Below are 24947 nucleotides of genomic sequence, written 5' to 3' on the forward strand. Positions count from 1 at the left end.
GAACACACAGGTGAGGACACACACAGACAAGTAATGACATGAGGCAGAGTGCTGGCTCACAGCAACACGCGTGGGGGTCTTAGAATGGGAAAAACAGTGCATCTTTAAATATTAAATTAAAATATACAGAAAGATAAAAGAAGGGAGGAATAGGAAACAAGCTTCACCCAAGTGAAAAAGCAAGCCACAAATGCAAACCTCAGGAAATAGGTATGTCTGAGTCAAAAAGACTTCCTAAGATCCCAGACATCATACAGGCAGGATATAGCAAAACAAGCCAGTGACAAAAGAAACCCTCCACAACATCACAATAGCAAAGCTTTAGACTACAGGGGTTTCTCTCTGAGAAAAAAAAAAATGTGAAAGAAGGCCCAGGCAGAAGACACAGCCTCTGCTGGGCTCATAGAAGATACTAAAGCACTGTACAGCACCAGCCTGCACTGCTCAAACTAAACACTTCTCAACAATTAATGACACTCCTACTACTGTCACCAAAAATAGACAAATTGGTTTTAGGGAATGAAGCTGCAAAAATAATTTGAGATACAATATCAAGCAAAATTGGAACCAGATTTCTCCTCCAGGCTGGAAGCTGCTGAGAGGATGAAACTGTGGGCCCATCCACAGTGTGCCTCACTCTGCCCCCAGCTGAAATTACCAAAAGGCAAGAGCTCATGAAGCTTTCTACAGAGAAATTTCCAAATAGAAATTACAATTTTAAAAGAATTTGTTTTGTCACATCATTTTGGCCAGAAAGAGAAACAACGTTCCCAAAGGATGCTGCACAATTACAGCCCTAAACAAAACATCCCAAAGACTTAATCAAGACCACTTAGTCTGCACAGAAAAAAATTGTTAATCACTATATAAATGCTTTTTCAGAAGTCCAGAAAGGGAACTCTAGCAGCAGTTTCAGTCTTTATCTACACCCCAAAAACCCCTTGTGCCAAGCAGGAACTCGCACTCACAAAAGGTGACCACCCTCACCAAATCAGAACACTCACTGCCTTATTTTCCTGAAATCAAGGGATCTACCCCCACTGGAATCAGTCCAACACTCTCACCACCTACAAATACTATTCCATTTGATTTCTGGAGAGGAAAATTTTCCCAACAACTTCATTTTTATGTTTTCTGTTCATTTCATAGGTAAGCTGTTACTGAATAGGTAACCTCACCCTTATTTTATTTGTGACACACACACAGAACACAACAACTCTGCTCTCAGTTCACCACAAAAAGCTCTGGACTCTCCCTGCCTTTAATCCTGCCCAGTTTCATTGTTTGTCACTGCAACACTGCAGCTACCTACTTCTCAGCTCTACACGTGTCTTTCTAAAAATAATGCCAGGGAAAGGAAATCAGGGATGTAAGTTCCCAGATAAGTTACTTCAGATAAAAAATGCTGACAAAACTGAGAGGGAAAAAAAAATCAAAATGGAAATAAGGAATAAGAATTGAACAACTTTGGGTCTCTAAACATCCTTCCTTAGGCTTGGCAGATATTGCACCGATAATCCAGATAAGATACTGGATTTTTAGTGTCTTGCCTTATATAGAGAATCAAAGAATCACAGAATGGTTTGGGTTGGATGGGACCTTGAAGATCAGCTTGTTCCACCCCCTCACATGAGCAGGGACACCTTCCACTATCCCAAGTTGCTCCAAGCCCTGTCCTGGTCTTGGACACTTCCAGGGATGGCGCAGCCACAGCTGCTCTGGGTAACCTGTGCCAGGGCCTCACCACCTTCACAGGGAACAATTTCTCACTGATATTTAAACCAAATTTCCCCTATTTCAGTTTGAAGTCATTCTCCCTTGTCCTGTCACTACAGTTCTGGATGAACTCTCCAGATTCTCTGTAGCCCCTTCAGACCATGGAAGGTGCTCTGAGGTGTTCATGCAACCTTCCCTTCCCCAGGCTGAACACCCTCAGTTCTCCCTGTTTCCATAAGGGAGGTGCCCCTTACAAATAAAGGTGAGTTTGAGTTTTTTAGGAGGGAATATTTGAGCTCCAAGCTAAGACACTCCAGAATATCAAAGGCATGTGAAACTCACCACACGATGTGTAACTCACTTCTTAGGCTTGTTATCCAAAATCACAGGGCAGTGAGTGCTGGGGCACGGGAGCAGCAGAGCAGCCAGGCACTCATATCTGTACTGGACCTGGTGAAGAAAGCACATTTTAGGAAATCTCCATGCAACAGTTCACGCCAGTGACTTCCAATCTTACTGTATTCTGCTTAAAAACAAGAAAGGCATTGTTTGGTTCCAGTAGGATACGGCAGTTTCCAAGTACTGGGGATGAAACAGAGCCAAACCCCACTGCTCATAGGAAAATCATTCTCCTTACCCCATGTCAGGGGAAACTCATAACTTTCCATGCAATAAATAATGTGAACTTTAGCTCAGAAGACAGTGTTTCCTTAAAAAATAGATATTTCTCTCTCCTCAGTAATTGGAGGTTTGGTTTTTGGTAAACTGTGTTTCCCTACCTTGGAAAACAGGTTCCCAAACCTGAACTCCCTTGACGCAGGATGCCTGGGCTGGCTCCATCTCCTGCCCTGCTCCAGGCACCTTGGCCAGAAGGAAGCACAAGGGTTTGGGTTTTTTTGTTGTTTGTGACTTTCTTCCTTAAAAAACACCCTCCAGAGCACAGGGTACAAACAGCAGTTTCTGAGGGGGAGTGCACTGTAAGACAGGTGTGGAAGTCAAACTGAAATGGAACTGTTCCTGGGTATCTCTGCCCAGAGACAGCTTGTTCTGTTCTGCACTCAAAATTTGGGCATGTAATGTCCTTTGAAAGAAAACACATGGATAGTTCTAACAAAAATGAAAAATTTAAAAAGAAACTTCTAAGTTCTGAGAAGCTCTGACTGTCATCTAAAGAAGATTCTTCTGAAACACCACAGGAGACTCCCTTACACAGGCTACAAGCAACCAGCTCCCCAATGGGTATCCCAAGCTAAGTTAGCACTTTATCCTTATTTTTCCAGCTGTTCCAGCAAGGTAGAAGTAAAGGTCCACACTAATATCTTCTATTTTTGCTTTCCCCAACATGAAGTGCAAGACAGACCACAGCCACCATGGCTGTGCTGCTCAGTGACACCACTTAGACTGAAGCATGTGGGAATTTGGTGTCCACCTCTTCCCCATCCTTCCAGGAGCTTGTGGTCAGTCCAGTCCAAGTCACATCCATGCTCCTCTGATGTTCATGGTTTCTGTCCTTGAGAAGTCCTGGAGGATTGCTCAGTGGGGTTGTAGCAGACTTTCAAAGTCCTCACAAGCTCCCAACAGCTATCATTAATTAATCCTCCTCTACAATTATCCAGCACCAGCTTCGGAATGAAGCCAACCACCAGTGTGAGGAACACAAACCACTACTCCAGTGTTCAAGCAGTGACACTTATTCCTCTCAAATGAAAAGACATTAGGGAGATGAATGTAGCCCTCAATATAAAATTCACTGTGAAGCATTTAAGGCAAACTTTTGTTCTACATCATACTGAAGTAATTCCAAGTTATTTGACCAGGTCAGAGGCTGCAGCAAGGAAGAACCAGCCAAACCTGTACCAAACCAAGACCTAAAAGAAAGCGAAAACACAAGCACCTATTCACAGGAAAACAGGGGTTGCAGCTTTATTTAATCATTTGTCATCCACTCCTGGGCAAAAAACTGGAGCATCCCATTAACATGACAGTCCACATATTTAAATGCTGAACACCCTTTAAGCTCTGCTTTTCTTGCCCTACTTAAACTTAGAAGGAAAACCAAAAGCTGTGCATAAAGACTCCAGATGGGTTCACAGGCCAGAAAGTTGCTCATTTTCCTTATGCCAATCCCAATGTTTGGTGGTGACTCCAAACAAGGAAGTGAAACAGAAGACTCTGTTTGTAATACACACCATGGTACAATGATTCACTTTAGGAATAAAGGTAAATAAATCATCTCATGCCACAGTAGGTTCAGGTTTTACCCAGGGGTTAGGCATTATTCATGTTCTGCTCAAAGAACAAGACGACCAGCATGTTACAGAGGATCAAAGTGTAATGTGGGAGAATCCCTGCACTGGTCAGACTTCACTTCCTGCTGGCAAGGCCAAGTGACAAAACCCATCTGCACCTCATTCAAGACCTTTTTCAACAGAGCTTTTGACCTGAAGCACAGCAAACATGACGCGCACGTTCACACAGATGTGACTCCAGCATCTTGAGAGAACCCAAAGTTCAAAATGCAGAGCTTGGTCTCCATCCTTTCCCAGGCCATACATCCAGAAATCCTGCCCATGTTAAATGTGGCCAGGAAGCCAGGAATGTCGTTTAGCTGCAAGCAGGGCATGGAGCAGAAAGGCACCTCTGGCAGCAGCAGAAAGCAATGGTTAGCAAGTGAGAATATGTGGACAGCCCGGTTAGAGCACCAGTTTATCACAGTAACGAGCTCCAGCTTCTCCCTCTCCATCCAGCCTTGATGCTCAAAGCCTGACATTATGGAAAATCCAGGGACCATGTCCCTGGGTGAAGGGAAGAATAAGGCAGAATGAAGAATGACAACAAAAGAGGAAGTCTGAAACTATGACTAGCAAGTGGGATCCTTTCCAGGTCTTGACAAATAATTAACTCTTTTTGCACTTAATTAGCATCTCCAGACACTGAGCCCATTTCCCATGACACGTCCTAACATGGAAGGCTCCAGAGAGGCCTTAGGCCCAGAGACACACCGGGAGCTGAACAGGCCTCCATGTTTTACAGCCATGCAGGAGTCGTTTGGGATCCTTCCATGAGGATGCTCTGCTTTGTACCAGGCACATCAGCAAGAAGAGTTACTTATTTTCCAGTGCTAAAGGCAGGAGGACATGAAGCATTCAGCGGGGTGGAGCTGGGCTTGGGTCCCACACACCTGTATCCAGGACAAGCCCTCTGCATCAGTCAAGAGAAGCACAGCAGAGCTGTCTCTTCCCAGCACATGGACAACAAGCAGCTTGTTGGTCAGCCCTCAAAGGCCACTTTAGGAAAAAGTTCTTTGCTTCATACAGGTGAGGCACTTTAACAGAGAGACTGTGGACTCTCCATCCCTCGAAGTATTCAAGGCCAGGTTGGACAGGGCTCTGGTCTAGTGGAAGGTGTCCCTGCTCACGGTAGAGGTCAGAACAAGATGAGGTTTGAGGGCCCATTCAACCTAAACCATTATCTGAATATCACAGAATTACCACCACACCAGCTGGAGAAGCCACAAAAACCCCCAAAAATTCTTTGAGCTGTCAGTGTGAGAGAACAGGGCTCCACCAGAAGCTTTAATCCTTGCTGGTTGTTTTCCACATTACCTTTCAAAGCAAGGAGCAGATGAGAAGTTTGTTTCAGTTTCAGAGTACAAACTGTGAAAAGCTAGTGTTTGCTACCTAACAGTACACAACCAGGCCTTTCATCTCCTCCAGGGGCCAGGGAAATGCTTGCCAGCCTGAACCAGGAGGTGTAACTTCTGTGGTGTAGTGCTTCCAAGGTGGGGGTACAGCAAATCCACTTTTTGGCTCCCTGAGGAGGACATGGCTTCTGCCACAGCAGGGAAGGTGACTCTCCAAATCCACCTCTCCACAGCTCCCAGGAAGCTGGTACACAGTTTTTGGATCTTTCGTACTCCAGCTCATTATTATTTTATTACCAGTAAGCAGCATGAAACTTTGGGTAGCACTTTGGAAAAGCTTCTCATCTTTAGGCTAGAGGTGCTTGTACTCTTCCCAAATTAAAGCACAAGAACGATATTCATATTCCAACCTAATGGACACTGCTCTGCTCCAAAGTGCTCACACCACCGAGCACAGCAGAAAAAGTGCAACGGTTCCCACCAGCACTAGATGATGAAATGCAGCCTCAAGAGCCAAGATGATGCTCCAGCACCTGTGTTGAGCTCAGACAATGAGAACCCAGCTTAGCAGGCCAGAATGTGTAATTCTTTGGAAACAGGACGTGTAATTCTCCAGAAACAAGTGACTGAAAAGCAACTCATCAGTCCTGGACCAGGGGGGGTTCACATCAGCAGACTCTCAATGAAAGCATTCTATGCCCATATGGAAAAATACGGTGTGGTCTCTGCAGAGCATTTCTGGTGTGTGGTAAAGCCCCTTCAGGACACCTCAACTCTGCCAGACAGCTTCAGCATAAGCCTTTAAATATAGGAAGCTGAAGCCATGTCAGGGGAGGGTTAGGTTGGACCTTAAGAAAAGGTTCTTCCCCCAGAGGGTGGTCAGGCACCAAACAGGCTCCCAGGGACAGTCACAGACCCAAGGCTGCCAGAGCCCAAGGAGCTTTTGGACAACACTCTCAGGCATAGGGTGGGATTGCTGGGGTGCCTGTGCAGCACCAGGAGTTGGATTTGATGATCCACTTCAGAGGTGAAACACCTCATGTCATGTCCTCCAAGAGCCAAAGAGGTGAACCAAAGAATAGGGCACAGCTAGCTTGACCTCCAGCTTGGAACAGCTTCCACGTTTGGGAAGGGAGGGAGTAAGAATACTATGCATTTTTCCACGTCCAGTGGTTTGTATTTCTGGATCTCCCCAAGTCAGTTTGAGCATCTTGAGTGTTCTGGGTGTGATTGCTAGGGTGATTGCAAGGTGAGGAGCTGGATTTTGCTGATCCTTCTGGGTCCCTTCCAACTCAGGCCATTCTACAGTTCTATCAAGAACACTTCTCTGCAGCCTCCTCCTGAGTGTGTCCAGCTCTTCTCCAGACTCACACAAAGTTTTTGTAGCCACAATAATCCCTGGCTACCTGAACAACATCTGAACCCACCTTCTATCAACTCCATTTCATCCTCTCTGGACCTCTTGACAGCAGCAGTGGACTGTCCTCCCACAGGCACCTGATGGTTTTGTGACCTGACTTACCCCCCATCGCTGACCCTTTAATGTCAGACAGGTCTAAACAAACACTTCTTGGCAGAAGAGGAAGAGATACAAACTTTGACTGCACAGACTCAATAAACAACATTTTGCTGTGAATAAATCAGTGACATTATCTGCCGATTATCAGTAGATAGCAAAACCAGCAGAGCAGCAGTGAAGCAGAAAGGACCTCAATGACACATTAAGGCTGTCTGCCCTAAAAACATGGAGTGTAGCAGGGTCAAAAGGGGAAAAGTCATACATTGTTGAGTAGGTTTTGCTACCTTTTTTGCCAAAACCAAACACATTCAATGCCTGAGGAAGAGCTGGACAGAGAGATGAATGACTTCATGACTGCACTCAAAGCAAAGCTCCTGCTTGGACTCAGTAATTTGCAAATTCCTCCCTGAATACACCCCAAAGCCAATATCTGCATTCATTCTGCTCAGCTGAAGAAAAAGAAAGTCAGCCTTTATCCCAGACTGTACTTGACAGCCTTTATCAGCTCACACCAAGGTAAAAAAATAAAATTATACAAACCTGTGGCTTAGAAAACCCATTTGACATCTCTCTCCCAATTCCCTTAAGTCATGAGTAGCCTGCATACCTCCAACACAGCAAGGGAATGCTACAAACAGGTCTAGATCTCAATTCTGTATTTACAAAAGGAAAACAGCAAATATTTTTTGGAGTTACCTAATGCCATGCCAAATACAATCCCAGCACGTGAAGGCTTGATATTCCCAGTAAGCTGTCTGTCCCTAACACAAAGTAGGGGCTACACTTTATTAACAGCAAAATATTGAAGGCTTCAAAACTGATGCCAACCATCTTTGTGGTGAAAGAGAACAGAACAGTGCCTCAAATAATACAAGAATAAAAAATTTAGAGAAAACATGAAGGTAACTTCAGGTAGAGTTTACTTACAACACAGGAACATCATGGAATGAGATTCTTAAAATCTTTTGACTCATCAGGATCAGAGGCCTGCTTATTCTAAATTAAATTTCATGATATGTTTTCCCTGGCTATACCTGAGGTACTCCCAGCACTGAGCTGCACTCTATGCTTCCAGCAGCAGTCATTCCATATGATGTGGTTTGGTGACACCTCAGCCTGGGAGCACAGAGATGTGACAACTCGACTGAGGATGCTCATGAAGAGAACTCTAATTTGTCCTTTCAATGTGAGCCTCTGCTCCCAAACCCTGACCTGTCTGGTACAGCTTTCAGTGCCTGAAACTCAAACAGGGAAAGCCCACCCATGGAGTATTTTACTTTTCACTTTAAGATGATTTAACCTTTTCCCCTGCAGCAGCGGCAGATACTGTGCAAGGAACAGTAGTCTGGAAGAAAGAGAGCGTGTGGCTCAGGGAAAAACAAGCACATATTTTAATGTGAAACATCTGCTTTTTACTCTTTTTATTGCAAAGAAATTGAGTTTTTTTCCCTTTTGGCTTCCCCTGTCACAGGAGCAGAGGGTACCTCACATCAGCACCCAATATGGGTCTGGATGCCCTGAGTTCATGGACATCCACCTTGACTGAGTTATGAAAAATATTTCAAAGCGGGATTTTGAACTCTCATTATCTTATGGAAAAAGGCTTTGAGGAAGACTCTGATCACAACCTGCCCAAAGTGCCTTTACACAGCACTCACTCACCTTATGTCCCTCTCTGAAGTGCACAGTATGTAGCTCACACACTCTCAATTACCACTGTCACATTGCACCTTGCTCATATTTTGTATTAATTTCTTCTTTTCCAAGGATCCCTTCATGAGTTACCTGAATCTCACAGTTAATATCCTTCTAGCATCTCTACAAGAAATGTTGCCACCCTCATTGCCTCTGGTGAGAGGGATAAAGCCCTCCTAAGTGTAAAGTTGTACCAAATGGCATTTGCTCTCCGACATGGCTGAGTTCACATTCCCGGTGTCAATCTCTATCTGGACCATCATGCAGTAATACTTTAAAAAAAATATTATAAAATAAAATAAAATAATAAAAAGAAAATAAAAAAGAAAATAAAAAAGAAAATAAAAAAGAAAATAAAAAAGAAAATAAAAAAGAAAATAAAAAAGAAAATAAAAAAGAAAAAAGAAAATAAAAAATGAAAAAGAAAATAAAAAATAAAAAATGAAAAAGAAAATAAAAAATAAATAAAATAAATAAATAAATAAATACAAAATAAAATAAAATCGATTCTAAGGAGTTTTCTTACAAGATCCCTTTGATTCACATCTGAAGATGAGCTGCTTCAGTTCTTCACATTCTTTTGAAGAAAGGATAACAGAGCTGTTGGAGCACTTGCTGCTCCCAACCTGCACAGAAGTGATGATTTGCTCCACATTCCCCCCTTACTACATGGGTTTACTCAATCAATAACAGACCCTCAATTTAATGCTCTTTCAAACAGCCAGCTCAGCTCATACCCCTCTTCAGGCCTAAGCACAAGCCAGTAACCCAAATGCAGATATTTAAGATCCTTTTTCCTTACTTGAGAGATTCCAAAAAGCTTACCACATGCTCAGGTGACACTATGGCTCTCTAAAGAGAGGGAGCGACACTGAATTAAGCTGAGGAGTTTCCCTTCCTCAGGGATTCTGCAGCTGCTCCTCAAGTTTTTAGGAGACCCCAGGTTTTTTGCTGCTTCTGGTTCTCCTCCTCCATTTGCGAACACCACAACAATCCACATGTGCCCCAAAAGCTGGGACAATGGCTGCAGGTGCCCCAAAAGCTGGGACAATGGCTGCAGGTGCCCCAAAAGCTGGGACAACGGCTGCAGCCTAGAACTGACACCAGGATTAAACAGCACCTCTGAAGGATAACCTACACGTGCTCTCTGTAACACAGAGTGACCAAAGAGCTGCAGGAAGCCCCAGTGGTTTCTCCCCTTATCAGACCCACTGCTGAGCAAGTCTAACTCATTATAGCAACAGGAGAAAACCAACCCAACAATACCTGGAGAGCTCTGTGCCAGGTTAGAAACTCAGGGCAGTTCAGGAACAGGTTTGACGAGCAGTATATGGGAAAGGCAGGACAAAATCTCCCCTTTTGGGCACAGCAGGTACCTCTGCAGGGGTAACAAAAAAGACTTCAAGCTGTGAACATTGATGTTTCAATCCCAGGGGAAGTATTGAAACACTAAGTTTCATGTTTAAGTATGAAACTACATTAACTGCTCCTCATCCATGCTTAAAATTACTAGTTTAATAGGTCAATGTCTGATTAAAACTAGATTTAGCAGGCACAGATTAGGAAGCTAAAAAGCAACCCACAGTTGGTCAGCTGTGACATGAACACAAGTGAAACAGCCCCAGGGATATATTGGGATCACCCCTACATATACATATGTACATATATATATATATATACACACACACATGCACTACATGTAATTAGTAGGACACAGAGTAGGACATTAACTTGTGCTCCTTCACTCTTGGCTGTCCCTGCCCCGTTCTGGGCTATCAGCTTGGATTGCCAGCCCAGCTGCCTGCTGGATCCCACGCTAAGAAAGCTGAAGAGAGGCATTATGATCACCTCCTCCCACTTTCTGCATAGAAAGGTGGAATTTCAGTAATTTTTCTTTTTTAAAGGGACCAAGAACTTTATGTTCAATTCCTTTCTTCATCCCTAATTTCTAATTTTATTTCCCTCCTTTCCATTTCTACCTATCCCCCCCGGAATGCTTTTACTCATAAGCCTAAGCACATTGTACAGCAAATCTCTTTTGAGCAGCACAGCATGGGAGACCTGTAGATACAGACAGTATCCTGGAAACAGCTGGAGATTTCCCCTTCTCTAAGAATCCCTAAGGCATCCTCCAGAGCTCTTCAGAAATACCACCTCCTCGTGCTGCCCCAGGATCCTGGAAAGGCAAGAGGTTCATAAAGGTGGAATTAATAGTATGTGAACACACTTGTGTCACTTCTGTCCATGACAATTGAGGATGATCCAGGGAGCAGCAAACTTCTGCTGTTTGCTCCAGGATCTGCTGCTACTGGGCTACTGGATTACAGATGTTGGCATGGACACAACTGCCCGGTCCTACCAGCATTTATTTTATGGACATGCTGAAAACAACAGATTCTACACAGCTCCAGAGCAACATTCAGAAGTTTGCTGCCTGCTTTTTTAAGAAATCCTCCCAATCCCAAGAGTCTCAGGCATTTCAGACTGCCCAGGACAGGCAGCTTCTCATCCACCTTCAACTCTACTTTCCCTCTTCATATGTTTTCCAACCCTGGTGAAGGGTTGGAAATGCACAGAATGACCAGAAATGCACAACACAAAAGGAGTAGTCACACACTCACCCACTGCAATCCACTCAGTGTACTACTCAAACCACCCTAATCCTTAATCAGATTAATATTTCATGCTTCCAAAAAATAAAACAATGTGTACTACCTGCAGCAAGCAAGAGACCAGCGCATCAACAACAACCAAGTCAATGCCAGAGAGATGAATCCCAGCAGCTCCATGCTGTGCCCATGCCAACCAAAAGGGGTGTGCCCACTCACCTGCAAAAGAGTTTCTTTCACAAGGCAAAAAACCCACACCACTCACTGTGCTCCCCAACAGCATGGCAGACACCCAAAAATCCCATTCGACTTCCCAGAAACTTTTCCCATTCAACTGGCAGCGTGCTGCCAACTTCAGAGGAGTCTGGCATTTCTGGAGGATTGCAGAGAAGTACTCTGAGTGCACACTGAAGGCATCTTCTTCATTATGCTCACAGGTTGAATTACTTATTTAATTAGAAACTGCTTCAATGAGAAGTTGCTAAAGTTGAACATGGAGGATAAGCCTCACTTCACACAGGAAGGCAAGGAAGTACATGCCAGAACTGGCTACCTCTATGCACCATCTCACACATACCACTAACTTCTCCCAGAAGCTGAAGCAAAGTGCTATTCTGCACAGATAAACTACATGTTACCTTGAAGCCAAACATTACATTTCCCACAGTTCGGAAACTGCATCTGTATGAAGCTGCTTTGATTCAACTTCCACTTTCAAGCCCTAATCTTCAGCATAGCTGTCAATTAGAACTATTTGTTACCAAGTAATCTGCACTATGCACCACATCGTGTCTGTCTCCTTTGAAGCGTTAATACCCACTGGTGAGGATGGCTTTGTACCAGTAGATCACTCATGAACCTTTTGTACTGCATTCAGATCTGGAGTTAATTCCTGCCAACAGCCACACTGGAAGCGCTGGCCAATGACAAACACAAAAAGCTGTTTAGCATCATGGAGCCTCAAAGCTCTGTCCACCACACAAAACCAGCGTTTACGTGTTGAGAGAGATACAAGTAGGAAGTCCTTGCAGCACAAGGTCATGCCAAGCTCGCTGGAAGACTAAATTTAGCCACCTGTGCCTCAGGCAAGTTTGTTAGTTATGGGAAGCTCAGATACTGGTGTGGAGCATGGGTCCTAGGGTAAATCCCATGGAAGACTTCCATTTAATTGCAAATGATCTTGAAGCTATTAATGGGGAGTCCGATCCCAATCCATCAAAGAGGAGCTGTCTCTGAGTACCCCACAAACTCGGCACCGGGATACCGTGATCCTGTTAGGGCTGGTTCACTTCAATGTGCAAACCACTACATTCAGAGTTGGCAGGAAGAGCTCGGGAAGCTTTACCAGATGGGGTTTCAGCACAAATATATTTTAAAACACCTCCTTAGCAAGCACATTTCTTCCCCTACCTCACCTCACACTACAGTTCTAACAGCTACACAGAGCAGATAGACAAGAACTCAGGGATTATTCCAAGCTTTTGTAAATGTTAGCAAAGGCCAATTGAACAGTTTGTGAAGACAAGCCTTGGTTTACCAAAAAGTGTCTCAGCCAACAGTTCTGTCAAACATTTAATAATTTTCCAAGCCAATGAGGCAGGGGTAACTCAGCTTCTGCAACTGTGTTAGGTCTTAGGATCAGTATCAGCTACAAGCCGACGGAAGGACCACAGGAGTCAACCAAGGTTTGATGCCCAGGATCACTGCAAGAATCTACCCACAGGAAAAAACAAGTTAAAGAATCTGGTTTTAAGACACCACTGCAGAACTTCTGAGCTATCTGCCTTAGCCCTACAGTCCTTCCAGAGATGCTCAAGAATGTATTTTGATGCCAGAAACTCAAACAGGAGCATTAGCTCAAGTATGCAAAGCCAGGATTACCAAGATGACTGCACCAAGTCCAACCAGGCACAAGGTTTCAGACGTTAGATGTTGAGTGCATATGCTCCAAAAGGCATCTGTAAGTCACGCTCCATCCCCTCACGCCTCTGCAAACAGATGGTGACACAGAAGGCTACCTGAACATCCAACAGTCAACCTGCACATCACTGCTCTTACCAAACCTGGCCCTGCAGAGGCTCCAGCCAGGAGCAGCCGTGACCCCTAGGTCCCCCAGACAAAACCTGTAGTTATCACCACAGCAACCAAGTTCCCCCAAATCCCCTGTCTTCAATCACCTTGTCTCCTTAAAGTCAAAGCACCAGGAAGAACAGAACAAGTGGTTCCAAAACATCCTGCACCCAGTCATGGATCTTGACAGGCAAAGGCATTCTGGCATATCCAGTAATTCCTAACACTTCAAAGGGATAAAAACCACCAAGTACCAGCACTGAACCCAGCAAATCCACACAAAACCAAAGAGCTGTGAATTGTGTTGGAGCCTAATACCAGCCTTGGATTTTAATCACAGACTACCAGGGATCTGAGCAGAGATATTCCCCCCAGAGATACAAAGCACAGCCCAGTGATGATTTACCACACTGGCATTGCATCTATCACAAGTCAAACTGAAGCCTCAGCGCTGCCAACACTGCACAGAGCTGCTTCAGAACAGGAAACCGGTCAAAACCTTTCCAAAGAGGGGACAGCTGGGAAGCAGTATCAGATGCCAAAGTGGCTACAGACCTGATGTCAGCTGCAAGATGATCATTTGGAGAACCCGAGGGCCTCCAAAGCATCCAAGCCAGCTCTGAAGGCAAGCCAGCTGAGGTAAGCTGTAGCTAGAAAAATGAGAGAGTTTCAACCAGGGAGTGAAAATGATTCAGGGTGGGGAAGTATCATAAAATCATAGACTGAATTGGGTTGGAGTGGACATTAAAGACCACCTTGTTCCACCTCCTGCCATGGGCAGGAACACCTTCCACTAGACCAGGTTGCTCCAAGCCTTATCCAACCTGGCCTTGAACACTTTCAAGAACCTCACTACCTGGAGGAATGACACACAGCAGGTATTTTGGAAGCATGTATTTCCATCTAAGAAGTTACTTAAAGCACGTGCTGCCTCAGTCCCTTCTCCCAGCACAAACCAGAGTGCTGTGACCTGCCGAAAAGCGACAGCAAGAATGAGACGGCATGAAACTCCTAAAGGCGAGACCTTTGAAGTCTAACCCGGACTTGAAAAGAGACAACTACAAAGCCTGTGGCCTCTGCTTCATTAAAATAAGATGTTAAAGGTTCTTAAGTTTCATTTGCTCATTGAAACTTGTTCTTTTAAGATCTAGGAAATAAAAATAAGCTTTAGAAACTAAACTGGTCTTGTGCATTACAAAGGAAGACAGTTATAAGGTAACTAAGGATAGCCAGGATCTGTCAGGATGGGATTGTACAATGAAGCAGCTTGTTCCAACCTTGAGAAAAGTCAAATTCTTCCTTTACACTTGCCAGAATTGCCACCATTGATGAACAATACTAAAGCTGCATTTTAGAGAACTTCTCATTTGTTGTAAGAGACCCAAACAAACAGCAGTCAGATCTGGAGGGAATTTTGAGTGAGGAATGAAAGCTTGAAGAATCCAGCAAGTCTGAGAAACTTCAAACTGCTACCCTTCCAAAACCCATCTAAAGAATTTTATATAAGAGAAGTAACCTTAATGGCTGGGCTCAATGATCTTAAAGGCGATGCCAACCTGAACAAGTCAATGAATCTATGGTCAATTATATACTTGATTTAAATACCTGCTGAGTGCAAGACTAGACAGATGCAGACAGATTTCCTGCGTTAGTTTTCCCTGTTGTGAGCCCTCATTAATGTGAAGGATGACAACTGAAATGATCTGAATCTATCCTCTGACTTGTAACTCAGACATGAATGTGCAAAACAAAGGAAAGACTGAGTTTGGCTTATTTCTACAAACAAGGTATTACCTGTGCCAGGGCCTCACTGCCCTCACAGAGAAGAATTTCTTCCCAATATCAAATCTAACTCTGCCTTCTGGCAGTGGGAAACCATTCTGCCTTGTCCTGGCACTCCAGGCTCTTGTCCCAACTCCCTCCTCAGTTCTCCTGGAGCTCCTTTAGGCACTGGAAGGGGCTCTAAGCTCTCCCTGGAGCCTTCTCTTGATGAACACCCGCAGCTCTCCCAGCGTGGCTCCAGAGCAGGACTCCAGCCCTTGGCCTCCTCTGGACTGGCTCCAGCAGCTCCACATCCTTCTGACACTGGATCCCAGAGCTGGAGGCAGCTCTGCAGGTGGGGTCACACCTGAGCTGGGCACATGGACAGAATCCACCCACTGTCCACACTGGGGGATCAGCCCAGGGCATGGCAGGGTTAAATCATGAACTGAACTCCACAGCAAATCAGTAAGATGGAAGAGATCATCTCTTCCAGCATAAAATAAATAGCTCCAGGAAACATGTCAGACAGGTTGGTTTCACAGAGCTCAAATAGGTTTCTCCTACAACTTGATTTAACTAGCTTTGGCACTGATGCACAGCAATTCCTTGTGGGCTGGGAAAAAGGAATAGCTCTATAGGAAGCAGGTATTTCAGAGTTTTCTTAACCTCAGCACAAACTGCATGAACTCCCCAGGCTTTATCACTAGACATTAAAACATGTATATAGGACAACAGCTACTCAGGATATTTAATAAATGATGTGGCCTCCTCTAATGCACCCCACACAATGTGGCCAACTCATCTAAGAGAGCTACAGAGACACAGTGACCTCAGGAGAAAGATTTGGGACTGCAGAGAAACCCTCACATCTTTGTAAACAGCCACAATATTCCCAGCCTAAAGGAATGTCATAATAAAACCATAAAGTGGAAAAAAAAAAAAAAAAGAAAAAAAAAGGAAGGGGAAAAATAAAGAAAAAAAAAGGAGCAGGAGAGCAGAGGCAGACAGGAAAACAACTTTCCCATCTCCCCAGTGAATATCCCCAATTCCTGCATTAAATGCTCAGAGTAGCAAATCCAAGCTATTCAATTGTCTTCCACAACACAGAAACTGTCAGCCTGATCTTGAGGGTGGAATCACTGTCAACTTTTCAGGCTATTAAGCTGTTCTCAAGAAGAGATTTTCTCAAAGACGAGCAAAGCAAACCAGAAGATTCAGACAGGTAAGAGACACCTATCCATTGCAGGAGATGGGCTGCTACTAATGGATCTGACAGGAAGGAAGAACATATGAAAAGCCAGGAGAAAATGGTAATTTCACCCCTATTGAGTCTCATTTTTGCTTTTGCCAATTTCTAGGAAAAAAAAGGGATTGTTTAAAAGGTAGGGAGAGTCTGATGAACCAGAAATTAAATAGGCCATTTAACAAGGAGATCAAATATCCCCTCCCTCAAGTGAAAAACAAAGGTGGAGGGGTGTTAATGTGGAACATAGAAATGAAGTAGGTATAACAATTCTGAGATTTTTGCACTTCATAGAATCCCAGAATGGGCTGGGTTAGAAGGATCTTAAAGCCTATCTCATTCCATTCCCCTGTCATGGGCAGGGACACCTTCCACTAGCCCAGGTTGCTCCAAGCCCCCTCCAATGTGGCCTTGGACACTGCCACGGGTGGGGCAGCCACAGCTTCTCTGGGCAACCTGTGCCAGGGCCTCAGCACCCTCACAGGGAGGACTTTCTTCCCAGTAACCCATATAACCCCGCCCTCTGGCAGTGGGAAGCCATTCCCCATTGTCCTAGCACACCAGGCTCTTGTATGCAAGGGTGCAGGCAGCAAAGGAGGAGAGAAGCATGCAGGGCCAAAATTCTTGCTGAGAATAGGAAGGCAATGAGCAAGACTTGTGTGACTGCATCTCAAAGAATGGCTCCCACACTTGGGCTTGGGTTCCTTAGGAACCAAGAAGGTTTTGGGACAACTGGAAGTCTGTGCAAGAACGAGGACTGAATTGATCAAAACAGCACCACAACAGTGGCCTCTGCAATCAAAATCAAAGGCTCCTCTCACACTGCAGAAGAGGAACAGAGAAAGCCAGCAGATCCAGGGAGAAGTATCTCTGAGAAAGATGTATCTTTGGGGGGAAAGAAGGTGATTCATAAGAGCCTCATCTCCTCAAGAACTCCTACAGATGGGACAAGAATTAGCCATGTGAAAATCCACAGCTAGAAAAAAAATCAACACAGTGCACGTCAGATGGAAAGACAACAACAAGGGTCAGGAGTGTATCCTCACAAATGGTGGAATTCTGAAAGTATAATGGAAAAACTCAAATGTCTGGTCTGCAAGTGGACATAGCAAGTTCATTCAAACCACAGTGGAGAGTAGAGGAACCACTAGACATTAAAAAAACCAACAAGGACTAAGCAAACATTTAGAGGACCTAAGCTTACACCACCATTTGAGCAACTCAAGTTTTTTGTGTCAACAAGGAATCCCCTGTAAATCAGAACTACTAGTTTAATCCAGAAAATCAGAGCCTCAGACAGCGGAGCAGCAGCTGTCACGCTGTCACCAGTGGGCTGCACAAGCAGGACATGTGGCATTAGCCAGGCCCCACATCCCTCCATGTCCCCAGAGCAAATGCCAGCTCAGTGTGTGTGACACCAGGACCAAGCTCTTAAACAGCAAAAAGTGATTGTTCCCTGGGAGTGCATGAGAGAAGCAGCAACTCAGAACCATGGAATGTTTGGAAGGGAAGGGACCTTAAAGATCATCTTGTTCCACCCCCTGCCATGGGCAAGAACACTTCCTACAATCCCAGGGCACCCCAAATCCTGTTCAACCTGGCCTTGGACACTTCCAGGGATGGAGCAGCCACAGCTTCTCCAGTTAACCTGTTCCAGGCCTTCACCACCCTCACAGAGAAGAATTTCATCTTAATATCTAATCTAAACTAATTCCTGCCTCCACCTTGGATGGCAGCTGGAATATTGGTGTGAGCCCTACAGCGCGATCTGACCAAGCAATCAAAGCCAACCCATATGTACAGCAAGGCTAAATGTCCAAGAAGGAAACAAAATCTAAATTTACAAGCTTTTAGTAAGGAAAAAAAAAAAGGGTTAGAAGCCACATGATCCATTATTGTGTTAATGATTCATCAGACAACATCTCCCAAAAATTAAAATTGTGTTTTATACGTACTCTGTTGAGCTTGGCCATCTCCTCTCTCCCTGCTTGACCCCAGAAATCAAGCTTTTGGTGGTAAAAGACGATGAGGTGACAGCAACAGCCTCACTTTACTCCAATGTCACACAGAAGGAGATGGGGGAAGTGCTCTTGGTTAAAGCAGGTACCCAAAAGTCTCTTGGCCCAGCTTCCACAGAACAATTCAGCAGCGTCTGGGCAACCCCAGGCAGCTGTGCTGGGCAAGACCAGCCTAGGTTGCTGTAGGGCTAATTATATTGTACAAAATTAAGTCATGTCCCAGGAGTCAGGGGCTGTTGTCTTTTTACCCTTCTTCTTCCTTTCGCAATGGACAGAGCACATCAACAAGGGAAAAGCAGCTGATACACTCCGTTGAAAAAAGCAAGTACATGGAAGAATCCCTCAAAGCTCTCTGCAGAGAAAAACTACAGGATAAAAGGAAAAATCCGTCATGTACATAAATAATTGGTAAAAAGGGGGGAAGAACATATCACTGGTCTGTTTTGCAGCAGAAGGGACTCACCAAAAGATTCTGCTTGACACTGAGCTATGTTACTAAGATGACAACGTTTGCTACTCTGAATAATTCAGGATAAGAAGTAAATAAGAGCCATGACTCTAAGGAATTGCAGTAAAATCTCGTGATATGAGTGGGTGATACAATTCACAGAGCAGCACATCAGGAACAACCACCCTAACGTCAACTTCAAGGAACATGACAGACTGAACTCAAGCCAGCCCTGGGAAGCAGGGCTACAGCAGAGTATTCCACAAAAACCATGATCCACATGAACACACTAATGAGCACAGCGTTTGTAATTACAGAGATGTTAATATAGGATAAAATACCTCTAAAATACCTCTGAAGAGGTACCTGCACCATAAATATAACCCAGCACCTCTGTAAATGTCTCCCGTTGCCCTGTGCCCAACCCCTCCTCCCTTACTGTCTCAAAGAGGCTGGAGCAGAGCTGACAATGACATGAAAAACAAGAAGAGACACAGGAAGTCTAAATACATGAGGACAATTCAGCCAAGAGACTACCAGGAATGGAAAAAGTATTTTCCTAAAATCATGAATATAATGAAGAGAAGCATAAAGGTTCCTAAATTCAACACCTGGCTCAGGGAGGTCATGAACTGCTGAGGAGAGAAAAATAAAGCACTATTTCCTTGGATTAGATCTGCTGGGATTGTGTTCTCCCCTCCCCAAGCATCTGCTCCTGGTTACCAGTGAGCAGGATACCAGGCCAAATGGATTCCTGGTCTCATCTGGTAGCAGTTTTTAAGGCATTACACAGGATTTCATCTGTTAACCTGAAAATACACAGCAGCTGACTGCTTCCTAAGAGCTGGAAAAGGGAGCAGTGTTAGGACAGAGAAAGCAGCAAGTGGCTGTGGACTAGGATGGACTTAGGATCTTGCCCAGCTCACAACACAGCTCCCCTCACAGTGAAGTTCTGAACCTGTCTGAATATCTTCCATTGGTGACTCCGGCATGGCAAACCAAGTTGTTGCCAATACAGAGAACTGGAACAACATGAAAACTCCTATGGAAGAGCAAGATAGATGTGCTGGAATGAGGCAAGATCACACACTTCAGACTTCACAAGAAACACTACTATGAACTGGGAAGCTCTTTAATCCAAGGAAAAAGCAAGAGAGACAGGATATTAGCTTGTTGCCATGACCCGTGAGCCCCAACCTGTCTCAGATATGAAGAATACCAGCACAAAGAAATTCTGCATGGCACAGCACAGCATCCCAGAGAGCACTCCCCTGCCTCCCTCAGGGATTAGCTTTGAGCAAACATGTGCAGGGAAGAGAGCGACACAGAACACGGAAAAGAGGTCCTGTGTGGTTTGAAAATAAGGAACCAACACCTGGGCCGAGCTTTCCAAAAGCACCAACGGAGAGAACAGCTGATTTAGAGGAAGCAACTCTGGCATAAACACAGGCAGGTTATGTACCAGCCACAGATAAATTTATTGTGAGAATCTGGTGTGAGTTCCCAGCCCTCATGTCCAGAAAACAGAACTTACATAAAACACAGCAAGGAGCCCAGATTGGCCCAAACTTGTGAGGACTTTTGGCCAACAATTGAAGACACACAGTTATAGACTTGCAGAGGAAAGCAGAGAGATAAGACTTTTCCTCCTCACCACCCAATAGTTCTTAAAGAATAAAAAAGGCACCAGCCAAGTCCAGAAAAAGTGATTTCAGGGCAGGAACTCTTTAAAGGAACACTTGTATCTGAAAAAAGCTTAGGTGCTTATGCAGGGTGTGAGCATAAAGACCTGATTTTATCAAGCCAATAGTCTAAAATTTCACTGGAGTCAGCAAGATTTTTGCCAAAAGACTGGAATATCAGCGGTGCCAGGGTGCCACTACACCAGCAGCCAGAACTTCGACATGGAAACTGAGATTTCCCTGGCAGCTCTCACCTGCACTCTTCGTAACTACCTCTGCATGGCTTTTTTACTAATAATGCTTTTTTTCATTACACACCATGATATTTAAGTTATTTTCTTATCTGGTCACACCTTGCCAGCAGTCACCTTCCTTGGACAAGAATTCCTGCTGATATTTCTTGTTGGCAGCACCTCCAGTTCATCCCTGACTCCAACAGCTCCAGTATGAGCCCAGCTTCACATGGAAATAACCAGAGTTTGCACTTCTCTACAACAGCAATGTCATGAAACCCAAATTCTCTCATCAGTAAAACTTCACCATCCAGGTGGCACTTCCAAAACTTGAGCCACTGGCAACCATTGAGAAATTTTGCAGCCTGAATCTCTACAAACTCATAACTCAAAGGCACCCTTTGTTTTTCTTTGGTTTTTTTTGAAAGTTATCTGTGGGAAAATGCTGCTAATATTTGATAAGACCTTCTCAACAGGAACAAAGCTCATGATTCCCAGTTCACCCACCATCCTCTCCCAACAGACACTAAGTTACCAGCACAGCACTGGACCAGGGATGCAGAGATGGTTTATCTGGGTAAATCCCAGCTGGCAGCTGGGAAACTGAGAGAAGGAAAAGGCAGGTCCTGAAGAACTTTGGGAGTGGCTGCACAAGCTGGCTGGCATTAGGTCACTAGTAAAAAAAAGTCAAGTCTGATGTCACACCCGTGACAGTGGGACTTCAGGCAGGTCACGGTGAGCCCAGAAACCAGAAATGAGGAAGGCAGAAAATGCCACACGAAGTCAGGCACGGGAGGCAGCTCAACAGAGCTTGGACTCTGCCCAGAAGACTTTCCACGAGCAGAGGAGTCACTGTTGAGGAAAGCTAAAGGGGACTGTTGGTAGCAGTGAAACATTTGGAAGGGAAGATGTCACCCTCCTGAGGCAGCTGAGGCTACCCCATCCCTGGAAGTGTCCAACGCCAGCTTGGATGTGGTTTGTAGCAGCATGGTCTAGTGAAAGGTGTCCCTGCCCATGGCAGGGGGTGGAATGACATGACTTTTAAGATCCTCCCAACCCAAATTATCCCGATTCCATGATTTGGATAAGACGACAGACCCCAACCCCTGGAGCTCCAGAGTGTGCCAAACAGCAAATGGAAATACCTCCCAGACGTAGGGGGGATATATAACTTCTTCACACAAATGTGTTGCTGATACACCTCCAGTGACACAGAGCACTTCGCTTGCTTAGCCTGGGAACACCCCCACATTCAGCAGCTCCCAAGGCACCTCCAGCTCCTTCCCCGGCAGGTCCCTGCCCCGCACTCCCGGGACAGCCCCTCAGCTTGGGCTGCCACGTTCCCCCGACTGGAACCCCGCAGGGCAGCACCAGCCCGGCACCAGCCCGGCACCAGCCCGGCACCCCGAGCCCACACCCCGGGGGAGCCGCGACCCCCGCGGGGTCCCTCGGGCCGCCCCACGGCGGCTCCTCCGCCCGTTCGGCCGGAGCCCTTCCCGCCGCCCCGTGAGGGCTGGAGCGCCGAGCCCGGCGGAGCCTCCGCGGCGGGCGGGCCTCAAGAACCGCCCCTCGGCCGAGCCCCGCCGCCCGCGCCCCGCCGCCGTACCTGCTCCGCCGGCGCTGCGCTCCCCGGGCGGGCCGGGCCGGGCTGGGCCGGGCCGGAGCCGCCACTGCTCTCCCCGCGCCCGCCGCAGCTCCTCCCTCACGGCGCTCGACGGGCACAGCCCGACCCGGCAGCGCTCGGCGCCGGCACCGCCCCGCGCGGCTCCGCCCTATGGCCGCGCCGCGCCCGCGCCGCTTCCGGGGCACCGCCGGCCTGGAAACCGCGTGGCGTTGGCAGGAGGAGGCGGCGGGACAGGGACGCTCCGCTCCCGGCCGGGCTCGGGCTCAGCATCGGCCAGGTTCAGCACCCGCAGGGGTTCAGGATCAGCTGGGGTTCAGCATCGGCCGGGCTCAGCAGCCCACTGCGGCTCAGCACCCGCCGGGGTTCAGGACCAGCTGGGGCTCAGCACCCTGCGGGGCTCAGCTTGGCTCCCCACTGGGACTCAGCGTCCTCTGGGGGTCAGCATCAACTGGGCTCGGCACAAACCTGAGCTCAGCACCCACCGGCGCTCTGCATCCTCCGGGGCTCAGCTCAGCATCCCGCTGGGGCTCGGCATCCTCCGGAGTTCAGCACCCACCGGGGTGGTCCCTTCCAACCCAAACTGTTCCTTGATTCTATGGGAAAGGAGCAGAAACCCACTGGGGTCATCACCTGGATGCTCCCAGGTGAAGAGCTTGGCATTTTCCAGATGGATGTTTTAAACCGACATATTCACAGAATCACGGAATCAAGGACTGCTTTGGATTGGGAGGGACCTTAAAGACCATCTCGTTCCCTCCCTGCCATGGGCAGTGACACCTTCCACCCAACCAGGTGATCATTCCTTAAAAGTGGTTAAAAGCACCGTGAGGAAAACCTTCCTCCCTGATGTGCAGGCCTCCAGTCTGGAGACAATCCCATTATCCACACACATTACAGCTTGCCAGCATATGGGCCCCAGCAAGGATGAGCCACAGGTTTATTTGGAAAATGTGTTCAGGTCCAGAATTTAGGCATTAAAATAATTTACTTCCCCTACTACCTTGTAATCCTGAGGCTGAGCTTGGAAATTTTTCCCTGATGCCATAGTTAACATGAAAACAAGCCCAGTTCTAATAAAAAAGGACATTTCACTTCTGTTTTTTCTAAGAGCTATATGCACTTGACTGGCTCAGTATAGGTTTAATAAAGGCTTAATATTTCTTATTAAACCTTTTAAGTTTTCAATATCAAAAGCAGAATGTCTCAATCCAGCCACCTGTAAAGTCTGTCCTGGCAGCATCCTGTCAAATCCTAACCTGAGCCTTTGCTCCTCAATGAGTTTATTTTGCTTATTCTTTGTGCTATTGTCTGTGGGAAATAATAATAATGTGGATATCACAATATTGACAATATCTTTGATCAAAAGGAGAGGCATTTTTGTGATTTGGCTCACATTTTTTCTGCTCTGAACCATCTGGGCACTCCCAAGGAGTATCTTAATTCTGAAAAATTATCATCAATTTTACTCCGAGTAGTTATTCTGCTAAATCCTATTGAACGCGTGATAATCCCTTGGGAGTTTATCTGAACACCAGCCTGTGTGTTGAATGAAAGGGGGAGTCAAAGCTGACCCAAAAACATTTGGGGTGGATGTGGAGCACCCCAGCAGAGGTTCCTTGCCTCCTCATCCTCAGCCCTGACAGGTGAGATTCCAGCCCGATTCCTAAGCTCCTTTTCATTGCAGAAAGGAAACATCCTGCTTTTCTTCTCGCATCTCCGGTCGGGATGAAGCAGCTCTGGAGCTGGTGGGCAGGACAATTCCCCTTTGTCCAGAGCAGCAGGAAGGACAATGAAGCTGCTGTTGACGATCAGGCACAGGGAGGCACCACCCCGACTCGGCAGCGTGGGCAGGGGGGACCCTGCAGACCTCAAATCCTTCTGAGTAATGTCCAAAGGGGAAAAAAACAAAGCCGAAGGAAAAACAAAACTTAAAAGTGCAAGTTTTGATAGAGGTGAGAGTAGAGGAGCAACTACTCGTAAGGAACCGAGATCTTACCCTTCTCTCTTCCAGTAGAAACAGCCCTGTAACTACTCAATCCAGAGCAGGAATGTACATGAACAGATTTGGAATTTACCAAAATTAGTAGTGCTCTAGCAGGAGCCGAGTTTATCTCCCTTAACATAAACTGAACTCCTGAAGCAACACCTGAACTCCAAAGCACAGCAGGGAGGCTGCACCCCAGGGACTGGGAAGTCAAGAGTCATGGCTATAAATTGGACATGGTCTGGTAACAGATATATTTTTTTCTTTTAGAAAAAGCCTTGAAAATCAGAAAAAAAAAACCTATGAAACGCCCCCCTTATCTGGGGATGAGCTGCCTGGGATTAGGTGCTGGATTTCCCATGGTGGGGTAAGAGGTCGGCAGCCTGACAGCTGATGGCCCTGCTCCCCTCCCCTCTGTCTATGTCCCCATGGCCCAGACATCTGCTGTCCCCGCCGGCCAGCTGCCCCCTGGGCAGCCCTGCCTGTGGGACAGCAGCAGGAGATTCTTTCTTCCAGCTACATCCAACAGAAATGTGCCGTCTGTCCTGTTTCGGATATGAGGGGAGAAGGGGTCTGCCAGGAAAAGCTCAAAAGTGCTGTGGAGCAGCAGCAATTTGTAATTATCCCTGTGGGAAGAAGGAAAAGCCTTAGGCTGTGGGGATGACATAGGATGGCATCTGTTTCATCACTCTCTCTTGC

At 46.1% G+C, this 24947-nt stretch overlaps 1 protein-coding gene across 2 annotated transcripts in view; it reads right to left on the minus strand.

The window, feature by feature from the left end:
• The window catches only part of CSNK1G1 (casein kinase 1 gamma 1), a 93997-nt gene extending 71612 nt beyond the window's left edge, over positions 1–22385 (minus strand). The window contains exons 1-2 of one of the 2 annotated variants that reach the window (XM_058846441.1): positions 22247–22385; positions 2078–2166 (exon numbers count right to left, since the gene is read on the minus strand). The gene's annotated coding sequence lies outside the window, so the exon portion shown is untranslated. Of the gene's footprint in view, positions 1–2058; positions 2167–22246 lie in introns of both variants that reach the window. The other variant, XM_058846440.1, reaches the window with a different exon arrangement.
• Positions 22386–24947: the final 2562 nt, after the last annotated feature.

The sequence above is a fragment of the Poecile atricapillus genome, chromosome 11 (assembly GCF_030490865.1).
Source record: "Poecile atricapillus isolate bPoeAtr1 chromosome 11, bPoeAtr1.hap1, whole genome shotgun sequence".
In the NCBI taxonomy this organism is placed as follows: Eukaryota; Metazoa; Chordata; class Aves; order Passeriformes; family Paridae; genus Poecile; species Poecile atricapillus.